We start from the raw sequence: 13,962 nt of genomic DNA, 5'->3' as shown, positions 1-13,962 counted from the left end.
CTGAGCTGTGCAGAGCCCAGTGCTTTGCTCCATGGCTGTAGGGGCAGCAAACTAAAACTCATTGAAGGAGTTTTAGTTTGTTGCACCCCATGTCATCTAAGTTGTATTAGGCCACCAAATTTCCTACTGCAGCTGGAATGAATGTGCAATACACCACCAAGGTATGCAAACACCAACACCATTAAAGCTGTGCAAAAGCATTTAGCTGACTTTAAAGTGTCATGAACATATGCCCCTCATTTCATCTACACACGGCCAATGATACCATCTCAGCCCAGGCTTTCCCTAGCTGGGTCTTAAAATCTCCAAGGATGGAGATTCCACAGCCTCTATGAATAGTCTGTTCCAGTGCTTTACTACCCTCTGGCCTTGTCTACAAGAGGTGCTAACTGTGCAGTAGCTTGTTACTACTGCACAGTAGCACCATGTGGCAGGAAACGCGATGCAACGCTACTGCACAGTAGTAACAAGCTCCTGTACAGTCAGCATCACCTAAAAGCCGTTCAGTGATGCTGTACAGTAACTCCAATTATTGCACAGTCATTTCGTACTTGTTTATACAAGTATAAAATGACTGTTCAATAATGACTGCACAGTCAGCATCCCATGTAAATGCAGCCTCTGAGTGAGAAGGTTTTTCCTAATATCTAACTAAAACTTTCTCTGCTGCAACTTGAAACCATTGCTTTGTTTTGTCATCTCCTACCACTGAGAACTGTCTAGCTCCATCCTCTTTGTAACAACCTTTCAGATAGTTGAAGACTGTTATTAAATCCCCTCTGGGCATGTCTACATGAGTCATTTACTGTCCTATTAGGGCACATGAAACTAATAAACTCTGCAGCAGACTGTATTTATAAGTCCTACCCTACTGTGGAGTTTTTTTCATGTACAGCAGCGCACATGTAGATAATGACCAGCTGGCTGGGGCACGAGGGTGCTTCAGCGCCAGGACTGAGAGCCAGCTAAAGCACCCTCACTGCCCCAACCAGTCCCTCTGCAGCACATTGAGCCCAGTTGGAACAGCCCCAGGCTGGCAGGATGACCCCCTGAGCTCCTTGCAGCTGGGGCTGCTGTGACCTGGCTCAATGTGCTGTGCTCCAGGCACACATACAGATGCATGCCCAGGAGCAATAAACTGCAGAGCAATCTGCAGCTTACTGCTGCCCCCTAGGCCACATCCAGACAAGCACAGCCATGCAGTATGTGGCACTGCAGACCCATGTGCAGCAACACACACTGCACATTCAGGCATTGCCTCAACTACTACCTTGCAGTGTGGGGGTATTTTTTGACCTGTGCAGACAAAAGCCGAGTGGCACATGTGATGTCAGTGCACACTGCCCAAAACCAGAGCCTGGCCACCCAGAGCCATGCTCCAGCTGGCAGCCAGACTCCCAGCTGCAGAAGTGCTGCAGATGCAACTTCCACAGTCCCCAGGACCCCAGGTAAGGCTTCCCCAGGTAAGGCCAGCACAGTTGCTAGTCCCAGCCTCTCCTACCCCACCCAGGGTAACCTGCAGCATGGCACAGGCATTCCCTGGGGACAAGTAGCAGTGGCACAAGGCGTGCTGCTGCTACTCATCCCCAGGGAACCAAATGTCCATGCTCACCTCGACATGGCCCAAATGACACATGTAGATGCGTTCTCTCAATCTTCTCTTCTCCAAACTAAATAAACCCAGTTCTTTCGTCCTCTCCTCATACATCATATGCCCCAGTCCCTTAACTATTTGACTAGCCTTTAAAATGCTGAAGTGCAAAAATAATGGTTCTGAATTTTCTTCAGTAATGTTATTCAAGAAGACAAGCTGAAAGACAATATTATTCAAATCTTTACCTGGTAGCTGGCCTCTGAACAGAATATTTTTGTTCCTTTGTCTCTGCCTTACTAACCTGAATTATCGACAGTAACAGGAACTCATGGCATTGAACATACAGCTATACAGGTTACATGCCCAGCTCTCGTTGATTTTATCCATTTAGACTTTGAAAATTATCATTGTGATTGCTATAGATCTTGGGCATTTAAACCCTAAGTTGGGCCCTCCTATTTCAGAACTTAAGAAAGAATGGTAAGTGGAATGGAGTCGAAGTGGAGTAGAAGTTTACCGTGAATTAAAGAAAACATTGCTTCATGGATGCCAAGTCACTTCTGCTTCGTAAGGGGAAGCCGTAATAGGAGAATTCACAGCTAGGCATTTCCTGTCCCTGTTTTCCTCTATTAACTTCTAAATAAGGAAGTGGTTCACAAGAAGCTTGGTACTTATGGTATAAAAACTTTGCAGGCTTTTTTCCTATTTTTGATATGTGATCTACAGGAATTGTCACAAGCAGTGTGAACACAATGCATTGTTATTCAACAGTCCAGGTGCTTTGGCCTGGATTGTGGGGATAAATATAAATGACTCCTTGTGGAGCTATGGCAAAGTGATGTTTCACAACTAGTACTCAGCATTCTGCTCAGACATCCCATGGTGCTTTGTTCCACTTCTGTACTGTCCAGCTTCTCTCTCTCTCATGTTGTACATTATGCAATACCTACCAGAATGCAATAGAATTCAGAGGCTTGGGACAAAATATTCAGTTTTCATATTTTCTCTTGTTTCATTCCATCAGTTTTGTGTGAGCCAGTGCCAGTTCCAAAGCAGTCAGGCAGGAAGGAGGAAACATGAGGGAACTCTATGAGTCTTGTGGGGATTAATATAAATATGCTGCCCCAAGTGTATCTAAAGTCATTCACTTATTTCAACACCACAGAAAGTAGAGCACCAGAGATGAAAGAGACTTAAATTAAGCAGATACTTCTTTAGATCTTTTCTCAGAGCAGTTTCACTCAGGAGAGTACCACTTTGAGGCTCAGTCAAATAGCAATGCTTACTCATATGGCATGGTGAGACACGTCTGGCGTGAACAGCAGTGGCTGCAAAACTGCAGGATGTCAAAAGCCACTTTCCTACCTATGCAAAGTGCATTCTGCAGCTGCAGTAGTGGAACACCTGCATGTAAACCCTCAGCAGATGCGTATGGACTTTACAATCACAAACCCATCCATGGAATACCCCAGAGCCCTGCATTTCTCTCTGCTGTCCAGCTGCTTGTCACAAAGGTTTGTCCTAGGATAACTTCTTATTCCCATAAAACTCAGGTCCACAGCCCTTTACAGGCCCTCACAGCTACAGCAGGGGGATCTCTGCCAGCTAGAGGTGGTTTTCCATTGTGTTATGAAAGAATTTTTACATCCCCCTTTCCTTAGCATGAGTTACCCTGGAATTTCACTCACCCAGAGATCATTCTTCAACACAGGCAATCAGTAAGGAGACAAAATAACAAATTGACTTTCTATATAGCAGAAAAAATAATATAAGCAAAACTGGCCATTAAGTTTGAAGACAGAACAAAAAGACAAGATAAGTTTCATACCCTCTCATCTAGCTACAGACTAGGCTTTTTCAGAAAAGCCTACCAGGATTTTCAAATATCAGCCATTCTGCTGACCCTGCCAGTTCTGACTGCTGGAGACTTGGATCCTCCTACAGCCTACATGAGACACTACTGATCAGTAGCAACGACCTATTGCACAGTAGCTTGTTGCTACCGTGCAGTAGCATTGCCAGCCACTAACCATGTGGTGATGATACTGCACACATAGTGCACATTAGCATTGGAAAAAAAAGTGTGGTGGCAGTAGTGTGCAGTAATGCCAGTTACTGCATGGTCATTTAGTACTTGCCTACCGACCACTGTGCAGTCCCCCACTCATGTAGACATGGCCAGAAACTCCAAAAACCAGGACCACCTCACAGATAGCCCTAAAATATCTAGAAATGGCCTTCCCTGCCCTCATCAGCATTGTCTTTATTGCTCATGGGTCTCAGAATTCTCTAGGTAATGGGCCATTTTGCTCTGATACCCCTTCTGTTATGGGATTATTTTTCCCTGTACAAGCAGACAATGCCTTGGATATCAATCCCACTAGAGGCCCCTTCTGCCATTTGGAGTGGCAATTGTCCTTGCCCTACTTACACAATGGCAAGAAATACTTAGCAGTTTAACCTACTTTCCTTTTCAAATATGCAACTCTCTGAGTTCCTTTGAGTAAACAATGTCCGAAAACATAAAGATTTATACAGACAGCATAACATAATCCATACAGTGATAAAAGTAACGTAAATGATACAGCATAACATTGGGTTTTCAACAAGACCACACACAACATATCAGTAAAAAAGACACAATAAAACTTGAACAACACCCTGTGAAGATCCCAAATTTTGGTCGGGAATCTTGCCTCCCCTGACTGCTACTGCCCAGTAGCTGACAAATTCAATCAAATGTCAAGGCAACTGAGGTGCTATCAGTAAAGTAGTGCTGCTCTGAGTCCAAATGTTGTACAATGTACTGGGGGATCCCAGTAGATTTGCATAGTTGTGGTTCCCAAATTGGACAGAATTCACTGACTGGGCTAGTGTCTATTCCTTGTCTTCAACAAAAGCCTCTGAGGTCATCAACATAAAAGAGTATTTCTCACCAGCATTACTATTAGGAGATATGAAATAGTCTATGATACCAAAATCTATAGAAACTCTGGAGTACTTTTTTGTTTTGTTTGTGGAACAATGGACAATGATAGCATTGCTATTACTTCAGTTGTTTTGGGATACCTAATCTACCTTCTGCTTCCCTGGCTGATAACACTTTTTATTGGATATTTGAATAGGAAAAAGGAATGATTTAATTATAACTTATTATTGTCATACATAATACGTTTTACTAAACTTTTTAGGGCTTTTTTTTACTGTAGTGAAAGTTAGGGTATTATCAGAACATGCATATGTGTTTTATAACAATAATGATTCTGGATTTTAATTCACTTGTGCAAAACTGAAAACCATAAATATAAAGACATCTACAATGTTTCTTTAAATGCACAAGAATATACTAAGCTGAACGTTGTGAACAGTAAAAAAAAAAAAAAAGGCCGAGTTTTCCTAACAGTATGCAAAGATAAACCATGCAGACAATGGTCCAGATTTGTGCCTTAAGGTCAAGTAGTCAAATGTCTTGGCCTTTTCATCCTTCCCAGCATCCTTTTGACTTCAAATATCTACTTTACATTTGACTTGCTGATGCCTCTCATTAATAAAAGTCATGGATAGCCATATTGATCCAACGAGGTGATCCAGGTAGCCAGTGATATCTTCTCCCCTTGGTCACATTTTTTCTATGGGGAATGTGAAAGAAACAAGTTATTATCCAAATTGTAATCTCTATAGCAGGTATAAAATTTCCCCCCTCAGTATTCAACTTGCATTTTCATTGAATTGGAATGAGTCCTGGGTGAGCATAGAAATGGTAAGTCATTTTCCTAGTCTCTGGACTAGAACATTTTCCTAGTTTCTGGATGTTTCAGCCAATTTATAACTTCTGAACTGTGCTGATAACTTACAGCCATTCCGATTCTTTTTACTTCAACTGTCCTTAAACTGACCAATAGCAGTACAAGCCTTGCATTACTTTGAAAAGGTTAATTTTAACTACGCAACAGGGCCTTACTACTTCAAGGCTGTGCTAAATTTACTAGGCCTTACTTCATCTTAAACTTTAATTAGGCTCTTAGCAACAACATATAGCTTAATATCTAAACAAATGACAGAAAAACACTTGGTCAAATCTTCATAGAGCCTTCAGCAAACACCTTTATCACACAGACATAATTTTCAGCTGTCACAGGACCATACAGAAGCTTGAGACATGACTCAGAAGCATTACACAGGTATGTGAACCTCAGCTGAAATGGCAAATGATTGCACCTGACTACACAGCAGAATCTAACTCAAGCAACAACTGGTTTGGATAATTCCTGAGCAATAGAGAACAGCACACATAAATGAAAATGTTAACTCAAATAACCAGGAAAAGCAGTGTGGGACACCAGTTGCAGGACTTAAGCCACGTTCAGCAGTTATTCTGGGATGAAGATTTATCCCCATATCTCAGTAAAGCCACTTCCAAAGTGGGTTTAAAATGCCAAATATGGCCAAATTAATAAATTATTGTGATGTAAAAGAGGAGCTTGCAAGGACTTACCATGCTTCAGCTGTTGTATGCTATCTATGTGTATCTTTTTACTGCACAGTAAGATGAACTGTGATAGTTTAGCACTTGGTAAATTGCCTCAAAGAAAGGTGGCTAAGTAGCATTAAAATGCTGTGTTTTTCATGCAAGTATTTGCATATGCAAGACACTTCATTGTGAAGCAAGTTAAGCTACACATTTCAAGAGTGGGCAAGATCTTACAAAGGATGCACTATTACTTGACCACTGGATGAGCATTTACAACCTCACTGAAATTTTCAGTTGACCAATTCCACTCACATTTTGAACTCAGTCATAGGCAGTGTTTCAAATTAGCTTTTCAACCATGCTGCGGATCTGAATTCCACATTAAGTTGATCCTGCAGGTGCAGCATTGCATGCTTGCAAGGTGAATAGTAATGAACACATCAGAGAGCCCAGGTTCCTGCTGGTGAATTAATGGGAGCAGAACTACAGCCTAAGAGGCACTATTTAGCTTAAGCCCTCCTTAACATAATGAGAATTGCTTCTCTATTCAGACACACCCATTTTTCATCAGTGCCAGGCCCCTTTTCTCCTTGTGCTTTTCAGTGTAAGAATGTAGGCAAGGAGGATACTTGAGACAGCTCAGAATGAAAGATGACACCTCATGTGTAACCTTACTTGAACCTCTGCCTGCACTTGTGATGCAGCACAACAGCTTTGCACTCTGGTACACGGGCAAGAACTTGCAGGTGTCAGGTTGTGCAGTACCTGACATCCACTTTGTACCACAGGAAAGAAGTGTTTGCTTATTTTAGTAGCTACTCAAGGAAAGGACCCATTCCCAGAGGCACTCATTATGGGATTAGGGCTCAGGCATGAGTTAGGGCTCTGATATGTTGTTGCCTCTTTTCAACAGTTCCTGAAAAAGAAGTTCCTGCCAAAGCATAGCGTGAAGCAGGTTCTTCCTTTGTCAGAATATGCAGAACATGCTGATGGGATCCTGCTTTCAGGTTCTAACTTTGAACTGCGGTCCCCTCTCTCCACCGCTCCCAGGCCTTGCTCTCTCTACTTACATGAGAGCTTCTGAGTTTAAATGGTGAGAAAAATCTTCTTTTCTCTCATTTCTCATCTTTCATTTCTCTGTTTTTTTCTCATGAGTGGACAGCCATTATTTCTTACAAAACCTCAAAAGTCTAAGAATAGCGAGTATAAATATAATATAATAATGAAATAAAAGGAAAGAGATCTAAAAGTTGTAACCGTAGAAATTCCAGTGTTTTTTTCTTCCCAAATTTAAGGTACATGATTATAGTTGTCTATAGCGTTTACTACATTTTGTAAATTTCTGCATTGTTTCAGGCAGGTAAAATGAGGTGTGTAAAGCCTACCTATTATAGAATATGAGTCAAATTCACTCATGGTTGACTTAGCCAGAAATTAAGTGCCACCCAATAATTTTATAAGACAGGACTGTGTAAGTTCTTACATTAGTAATCCTTATCTCCTATGACATTCCTAAATGAAGTATATTGATCTCTAAATAAAGATTACTCATGGAAAGGTTTTCAGAATTGGGACCATACATAGTGTTTGTTTTGCAAATATTGACCACCTAGCTAAGGTTTGCTTGAAAACCCTATTTTATTTTAGTTCCATAACAACTTGTAAATGAACGCATAACTTCCAAACCAGACCTTTTGCTGTTTCTTCATTACTTGTGCTATATAGTGCTTTGCAGTTCCCATCTGTGCAATTTCCTTTTATTAATGTACAAACAAAACATGATGAATTAAACATGTGATTGCATGTACTTTTTGGCAAGCATCAAAGATGAGGTAATTGAAGACAGTTATTATTTCCAGCTGTACAGTGCTAGTACATAGTGACAAATAATACCAGTGAGCGTAAAAAAGGTGTTTTGGTTTTAACAATACTGTCCTTTTAGCATCCAAACTCAATAATTTAGACAAATGATTTCAAATGATAGCATTGTCATATACAGCACCATCATAGATGATTTAATCTTTTCTGATATGAAAGAAGAGAAAGAGACTCAAAAATAATAAGTTTATTATAACTAGGTAGCAGAATAACTAGATCATATACAAGTCCTCAAGGTAAATATATTTCCAAAAAGTAAAAAACCCCTAAAAAACATTTCTTACATAAATAAAACTCTTCTACTTTGTTAGAAAATGGCTAAATTGTAAGAAAATAATCACAATTAATACAAGTTAAAAAAATCTTATAAGGACATAACTTCACCATATTTCTAAATGGCAGTTTTAATGTAGTGTCTTCAAGGTCTTCAATACAGTCCTCTGTTCCTCCTCCAACCCAAGACCACCTTTGCTAGGTAATCATTGTTTCCTTGCTGGTCCTTTGTCTGCAACTTGTCTTCTCAAGTTATATCTCACTCAATAAAATTCTTCTCAAAAATTGTAATTTCATCACTTAACTGAAGGCTCGCTCCTGAAAGAATTCTCACCCTACCCAAATCTGAGACTCCAGAGCCCCCTTTTTTGATTCAGCCACACACCTAACTTAAACAATAAATATAGGCTAATTTATGATAGTGCTAGGACAAAAGTGTGACTCCCACCCATCATCTTTTAAGGTTTTAAGAACCCTTTGTATAAATAATGCATTAAGGAACTTGAACATGTTATTTTAAATAGCATGGTGGGGGTTTTTTTAGTAACTGTAATACTCAATTTATAATTTAAGGTGACATCAGTGAGAGCAATCCACTGAGATATTAAACTAGATGTACTTTGTTTATGATGCAGAGGAATCAGAAATAAAAAACAAGCTCTTAAATTTGATTCCACTTTTAACACCACTGGCTTTCCCATTGTTTAGTGTATGGAAAATATTGAACCTTATTTTAAAAACTAAACTAAGCATAGCATAGCATTCTACTGTAAACATTCAAAATATTCATCTGCTATAAAATATTACAGTTAGTTCTACTCTTATTAGTGCAATTCCCAGAAAGATCTTGGAAAATTAAATCCCAAAATTGAGGCATACAAATTAACACATCTGAATATATTGCCCCTCATAGTCAGCACAATCTGCAAACACTCACTATTCAGCAAAACACAATCATATTCAAAACGTAAAGCAAGAAAGAATGCTTACATCATCTATTTTCACTTCCTATATATCACAAGCTCTTAAATTTCCTGCAGTTGCTCCTGTATTGAAACAATAGCTTCTGTTTGGCTACAGCATCTCTTAAAAACATCCAGAGAGAGAGAGTCTACTACATTCCTGAAAGCTTCTTCCATTGTTTAAAATCTGCTCCGTTAAAAACGTGTGTCTTATTTCCAATTGCTGGTTGTTTGGCTTTAGCTTCCAGAAGTTTACCCTTTGTGTATCTTTTTCTGTTAAACTAAAGAGCTCGTTCATAACCAGTATTTTCTCCCTGTGCAGATACTAATATATCATAAGTTGTCTTACTGATAAGATAAAAGAAGGAAGAGTTTTGTGCGATAGCTTTTATTGGACAATGCATAACTGGGAGAGGTGTTGGACAAGTTTTTGGGCATCAAGGGTATCTATACATGTACCTGGCGCTTGCTCCAACACATGTTAACTAGCAGGTGTTGGAGCATATTCAATTAATTCGATTATGATCTTGAAATCAGTCGCATGAAATTCAAGGCATAAACTTTAATATTAACTCATGAGCAGCATGTTCATGACCAAAAATCTAGTAGAAGGAATAAATCTTTCAGCCCTTACTCATGTGAATTGTCCCATTGACACCACTGTTACTATTCAAATAAGAATATAGGATCAGGCCCTGTAAATGTGGCAGTCTTAAAATGTTAAAGTGACAGGTTTCAGTTCATCATACCAGCTTAAGTTTAAGCACATTAATAAACTGATTCTTCTTCAGCAAAGCATTTAAGCACATACTTAACTGAATACATGAGACACTGCAGGAGCTCTAATTAGAGTGGCTCCTGAGAACCTCTCTAAGTAAAACACTTCCCCTGCCCTCCCCCGCCCCCTTCCAGGAGCATGTGTAAAGACACCCCAAGTGTCCTTCCTTAGGAACAAGTTTAATTATTTCAGTCACTTACTGGAAAGCCCCCTCTACACATTACCAGTATTGTGCAATTAACTGGTTAATTCTGCAATTCCCAGGAAACCACTTATATAATGCAAAGTAGCTATCATGCCATAAAAAGCTCCAACCAGCTATAAAGTTAGACCTCAAAACTATGTACTAACCTTATAGCTGGCTTCTATCAGGCTTTAATTTGCATGTGTAGTAGGGTGTCCCCTGTGGCTGGGAATCCCATAAGCTGACAGGGCTTCCAGCTGCAGGGGTGCCCCATGCCTATTATAAAACCCCCAAGCCCTAGAGATCTCAGTAGCTGTGATTCCCAGTGTCCAAGGGTTTCCCATACCCCTGAGCCCTAGGGATCATGGCACCTGCAATCCCCAGAGTTCAGGGTCCAAATCTATGGACCCTGGGCATCACAGCTGTTTTGATCCCTAGGGCTCCGGGGTGCAGAAAACACCCAGGCCTGGAGGATCACTGCAGGGGTGATCCCCCAACCCTGGGGGTGTGGGAAACCCTGGAGGCCAGAGGTTCACCATGATCCTCCAGCCCTGGGGGTTTCCCCACATCCCAGGACAGAAGGGAATTGTCCCTGTAGTGATTCCCCTCCACACCCCCTTGCCCCAGGGGTTTCACACACTACCAGGGTGGGGAGATCACTGCAGTGGTGATAGTCCAGTTGTGGGAGCATGTTGGATACCCCCATGCCTGGGAGCCCTTCACCTGGGATGCATGGAGCTCCCAGCTATGGGAGCTTGCTTCTTGCCTTGGATTGGACTCCTTCTGCACCGGCTATAAGGTCCAATGGGATCTAATGTTCAATCCCACAAACATGCCTCCTGCCATGATGTGTGGCATGGGAGGAGGTGCAATTGTGTAATCATGTATTAGATCCCATTGTGCTTTTACCTGCATGTGTAGAGAGGGTCTAACGAGATATTTGCTCCAGCCCTCAAATCATATCATGGCTCTTTCTTACATTCGCTGCAATTTTCATCTTTTTTTTTAAACATGGATACCAAAAGTGGATGCAGTAGTCTTGTATAAGTCTTAACAAGGCTACATAAAAATGGTACATAAGGTAAGGCATACTTTTTAGGTATGTTCTTAATGTCCATCGGGTTAAATGGGACAGAAACATTTTTTGTTACTTATCTGAACTCTGGGCTGAACATTAAAAATAAAGTTTACCATTTTTAATGACTTTCATTACAAGCTTTATCTTTCATACTTATGAAATATATGAATAAACTAGAAAAGACTTGTTTTAAATGTCTAGTGAATCAAATAAAATTACTGGAACATTCAAATGTGGGAGGTGGAGGTTAAAATAGTGATTATGTGCATTTTTTCTTCTTTTGCATCTACCTTTAGATTGATAGTAGCAGCACTAAAGGTTACAACATCACAGTGAACATGTCTGGCCCTCAGACTGCCACTTAAAGCTGTAAAAGCTGTCCTTTAAGGATCTGTATGTCTCTGAGTCTTCACAGGTATGTGTGTAGATGACTATGGAGGTGAACCAGAGTTCATCCAGTGATTCATCTTCAAAGTGTTTATCCTGTGCAGGGTCATTTTTGTCCTTTTCAGTAGATGCAGTTTCAAATATTGATCTAAAATAGCTATATTTGTTAAAAAAAAAAAAACAACCCCCACCAAACCCCCCATAGATTACCATATCATAATGTAATTATTTACTCTACAAACATAAGAGCAGCTCTAACAAGCTTGTTCAGAACTGAGATCCTGAATTAGTCAAGCAATTAAGTTTAAGTTCCAAAGTGAAGTATGTGCTTAAATGCTTTGCTGAAGAAGAATCTGTTTATTAATGTGCTTAAACTTAAGCTTGTATATGATGAACTGAAACCTGTCACTTTAACATTTTAAGACATTGCCACATTTACAGGGCCTGATCCTGTATTCTTACCTGAATAGTAATAGTGTCGTCAATGGGACAATTCTCATGAGTAAGGGTTGCAGGATTTATTCCTTCTACCAGATTTTTGGTCATGAACATGCTGCTTATGAGTTAATATTAAAGTTTATGCCTTGAATTTCATGTGACTAATTTAAAGGTCATACTTCTTAACTGTTGCAAATTTTTGCCTATGGAACCTTTGACATTATAAAATGAAACATAATCTCATAACACTCTAGAATTCCTTCAGTGAACGTATTTTGTTTCATACTCTGCGCAGTTTCATATCTTGAAAGCATGGCATTCCAAGTCCAATTGTTGGGGAAAAATTGGAGAATATTGTGTAATTGATTATGCAGACACCTGTACAGATTAACAGTGTGTGAATGTACTGTAATGAAAATAGCAAGGGGCACATAATCTAAAAATTAAAAAGTTAATTCAAATTAAAAAGGCAGTACACAAAAATTATCATATGTTGAAAAGTAGATATAGTTTGCTTGGGAAAACAGAAAACTAGATTCTGAATTCCTAATTAATACTGAATAAATAGTATCTTGGTCTAACAGTGTTTCAACTTTCATGTCACTGGGAGTATTAGTGGTGTTATCATAATGCACAGATAGTAGATTAACTCAAAAAAATACCAAATAGTTAAAACAATGTTTACAATAAACCAGCCTTTTAACCCTTGAAAACTATGCTGGCATATGAACTCTGCTTAATAATATTATAATTACATTAGGCAGTGACATTTTCACCCTTGTGCTAATATCAAGTCATGTCTGGAAATCTTGGGTGCATTCCATTTACCAACAGTCTTGTATACTTCATTCTGGCTGGTGTGCTATAGTAATACAGTAATATCTTTTAGATGACATGTTAAATCAAAGTTTTCCAGAGATTAGTGATTACACGGTAAATTTTGAAAAAGAGAAAGCACTATAAATCTGGTGCTCTGACAAATTTCTTCAGTAGTCTTCAAAACTCCTCCCTAAGACAATGTATTTTTGCTCAAAGAGTTGCCCTATTGAAATAGCTGCTAAATGATTAACGGATATCTAATGCTCTAGGACACATTGCTCTATGCCATTTTTAGAATGCCACAGTTTTACGGTTGCATTAAAGGATAATTTTATTTCTTTGCTCAGCATACAGATTGCAGATGGCTTCATTTTACACTGGTTTATAGAAACACTGGCAATTTGAAATGCCATAGTACTAAACATCACACACACACACTATATACGTATATGCACAATTAAACTCACACACACACACACACACACACACGTACACGTTATATATGTATATGTACGATTAAAATCTTGATTTGAATGGTTTGAGGATTGTGAGGCAGCATTGGGAATTTTAGTTAAAGAAAGTTATTGCCTCTTTTATATTATTAAACTTGTAGAAATAGTTAGTGCACTAAAACTGGCTAAAGAAGTGGAATGTTTGAAACCAGAAAATATATTTAAAATACACTTTACTTTTTATTTCATATTCTGCAGAAGCATTTTAATAATATGTACAGTGGAGTATGTCCTTTGGAAGGAAAGTATTTTTTTTCACAGAATATCAGAACCAATGAAGATTGACTGGTGTAAAATGTTGCATTGAATTTATCAGCTGTAAAAGGTCAATTGGTTCAATTACATTGCCTTTTGGATCAAAATAATCTTTTTTTTCTAAATAGATGAATAAATGGTCTTTATATTGAATATCAATTCCATCAAGATTTGGTAATTCCATCAAGACTGTCTGATCAGCATATTGATATATATTTTAATTTCAATGGAATATTTGCAGAGGTAAATAAATATAACCCATGTCTATGATTTGAGAGACTGAGATTTACTATTTAACAGACAAATCTTCAGAAAGGGTTGCTGGCTGTAGGT

The 13,962-nt window shown here is 39.1% G+C and overlaps 1 long non-coding RNA gene across 2 annotated transcripts in view; it reads right to left on the bottom strand.

The window, feature by feature from the left end:
* Positions 1 to 3,735: 3,735 nt before the first annotated feature.
* LOC109297837 overlaps positions 3,736 to 13,962 on the bottom strand; it is a 62,709-nt gene continuing 52,482 nt past the window's right edge. For both annotated transcript variants that reach the window (XR_002097435.1, XR_002097436.1), the window contains exons 3-4: positions 7,136 to 7,255; positions 3,736 to 5,223 (exon numbers count right to left, since the gene is read on the bottom strand). This is a non-coding gene — a long non-coding RNA (uncharacterized LOC109297837). The remainder of the gene's footprint in view (positions 5,224 to 7,135; positions 7,256 to 13,962) is intronic.

This window comes from Gavialis gangeticus, unplaced genomic scaffold (genome assembly GCF_001723915.1).
Source record: "Gavialis gangeticus isolate Ggan-Ray unplaced genomic scaffold, GavGan_comp1, whole genome shotgun sequence".
Taxonomy (NCBI): domain Eukaryota; kingdom Metazoa; phylum Chordata; order Crocodylia; family Gavialidae; genus Gavialis; species Gavialis gangeticus.
The sequence above is the reverse complement of the archived record's forward strand: the minus strand, read 5'-3'. Positions and strand labels throughout refer to the sequence as shown.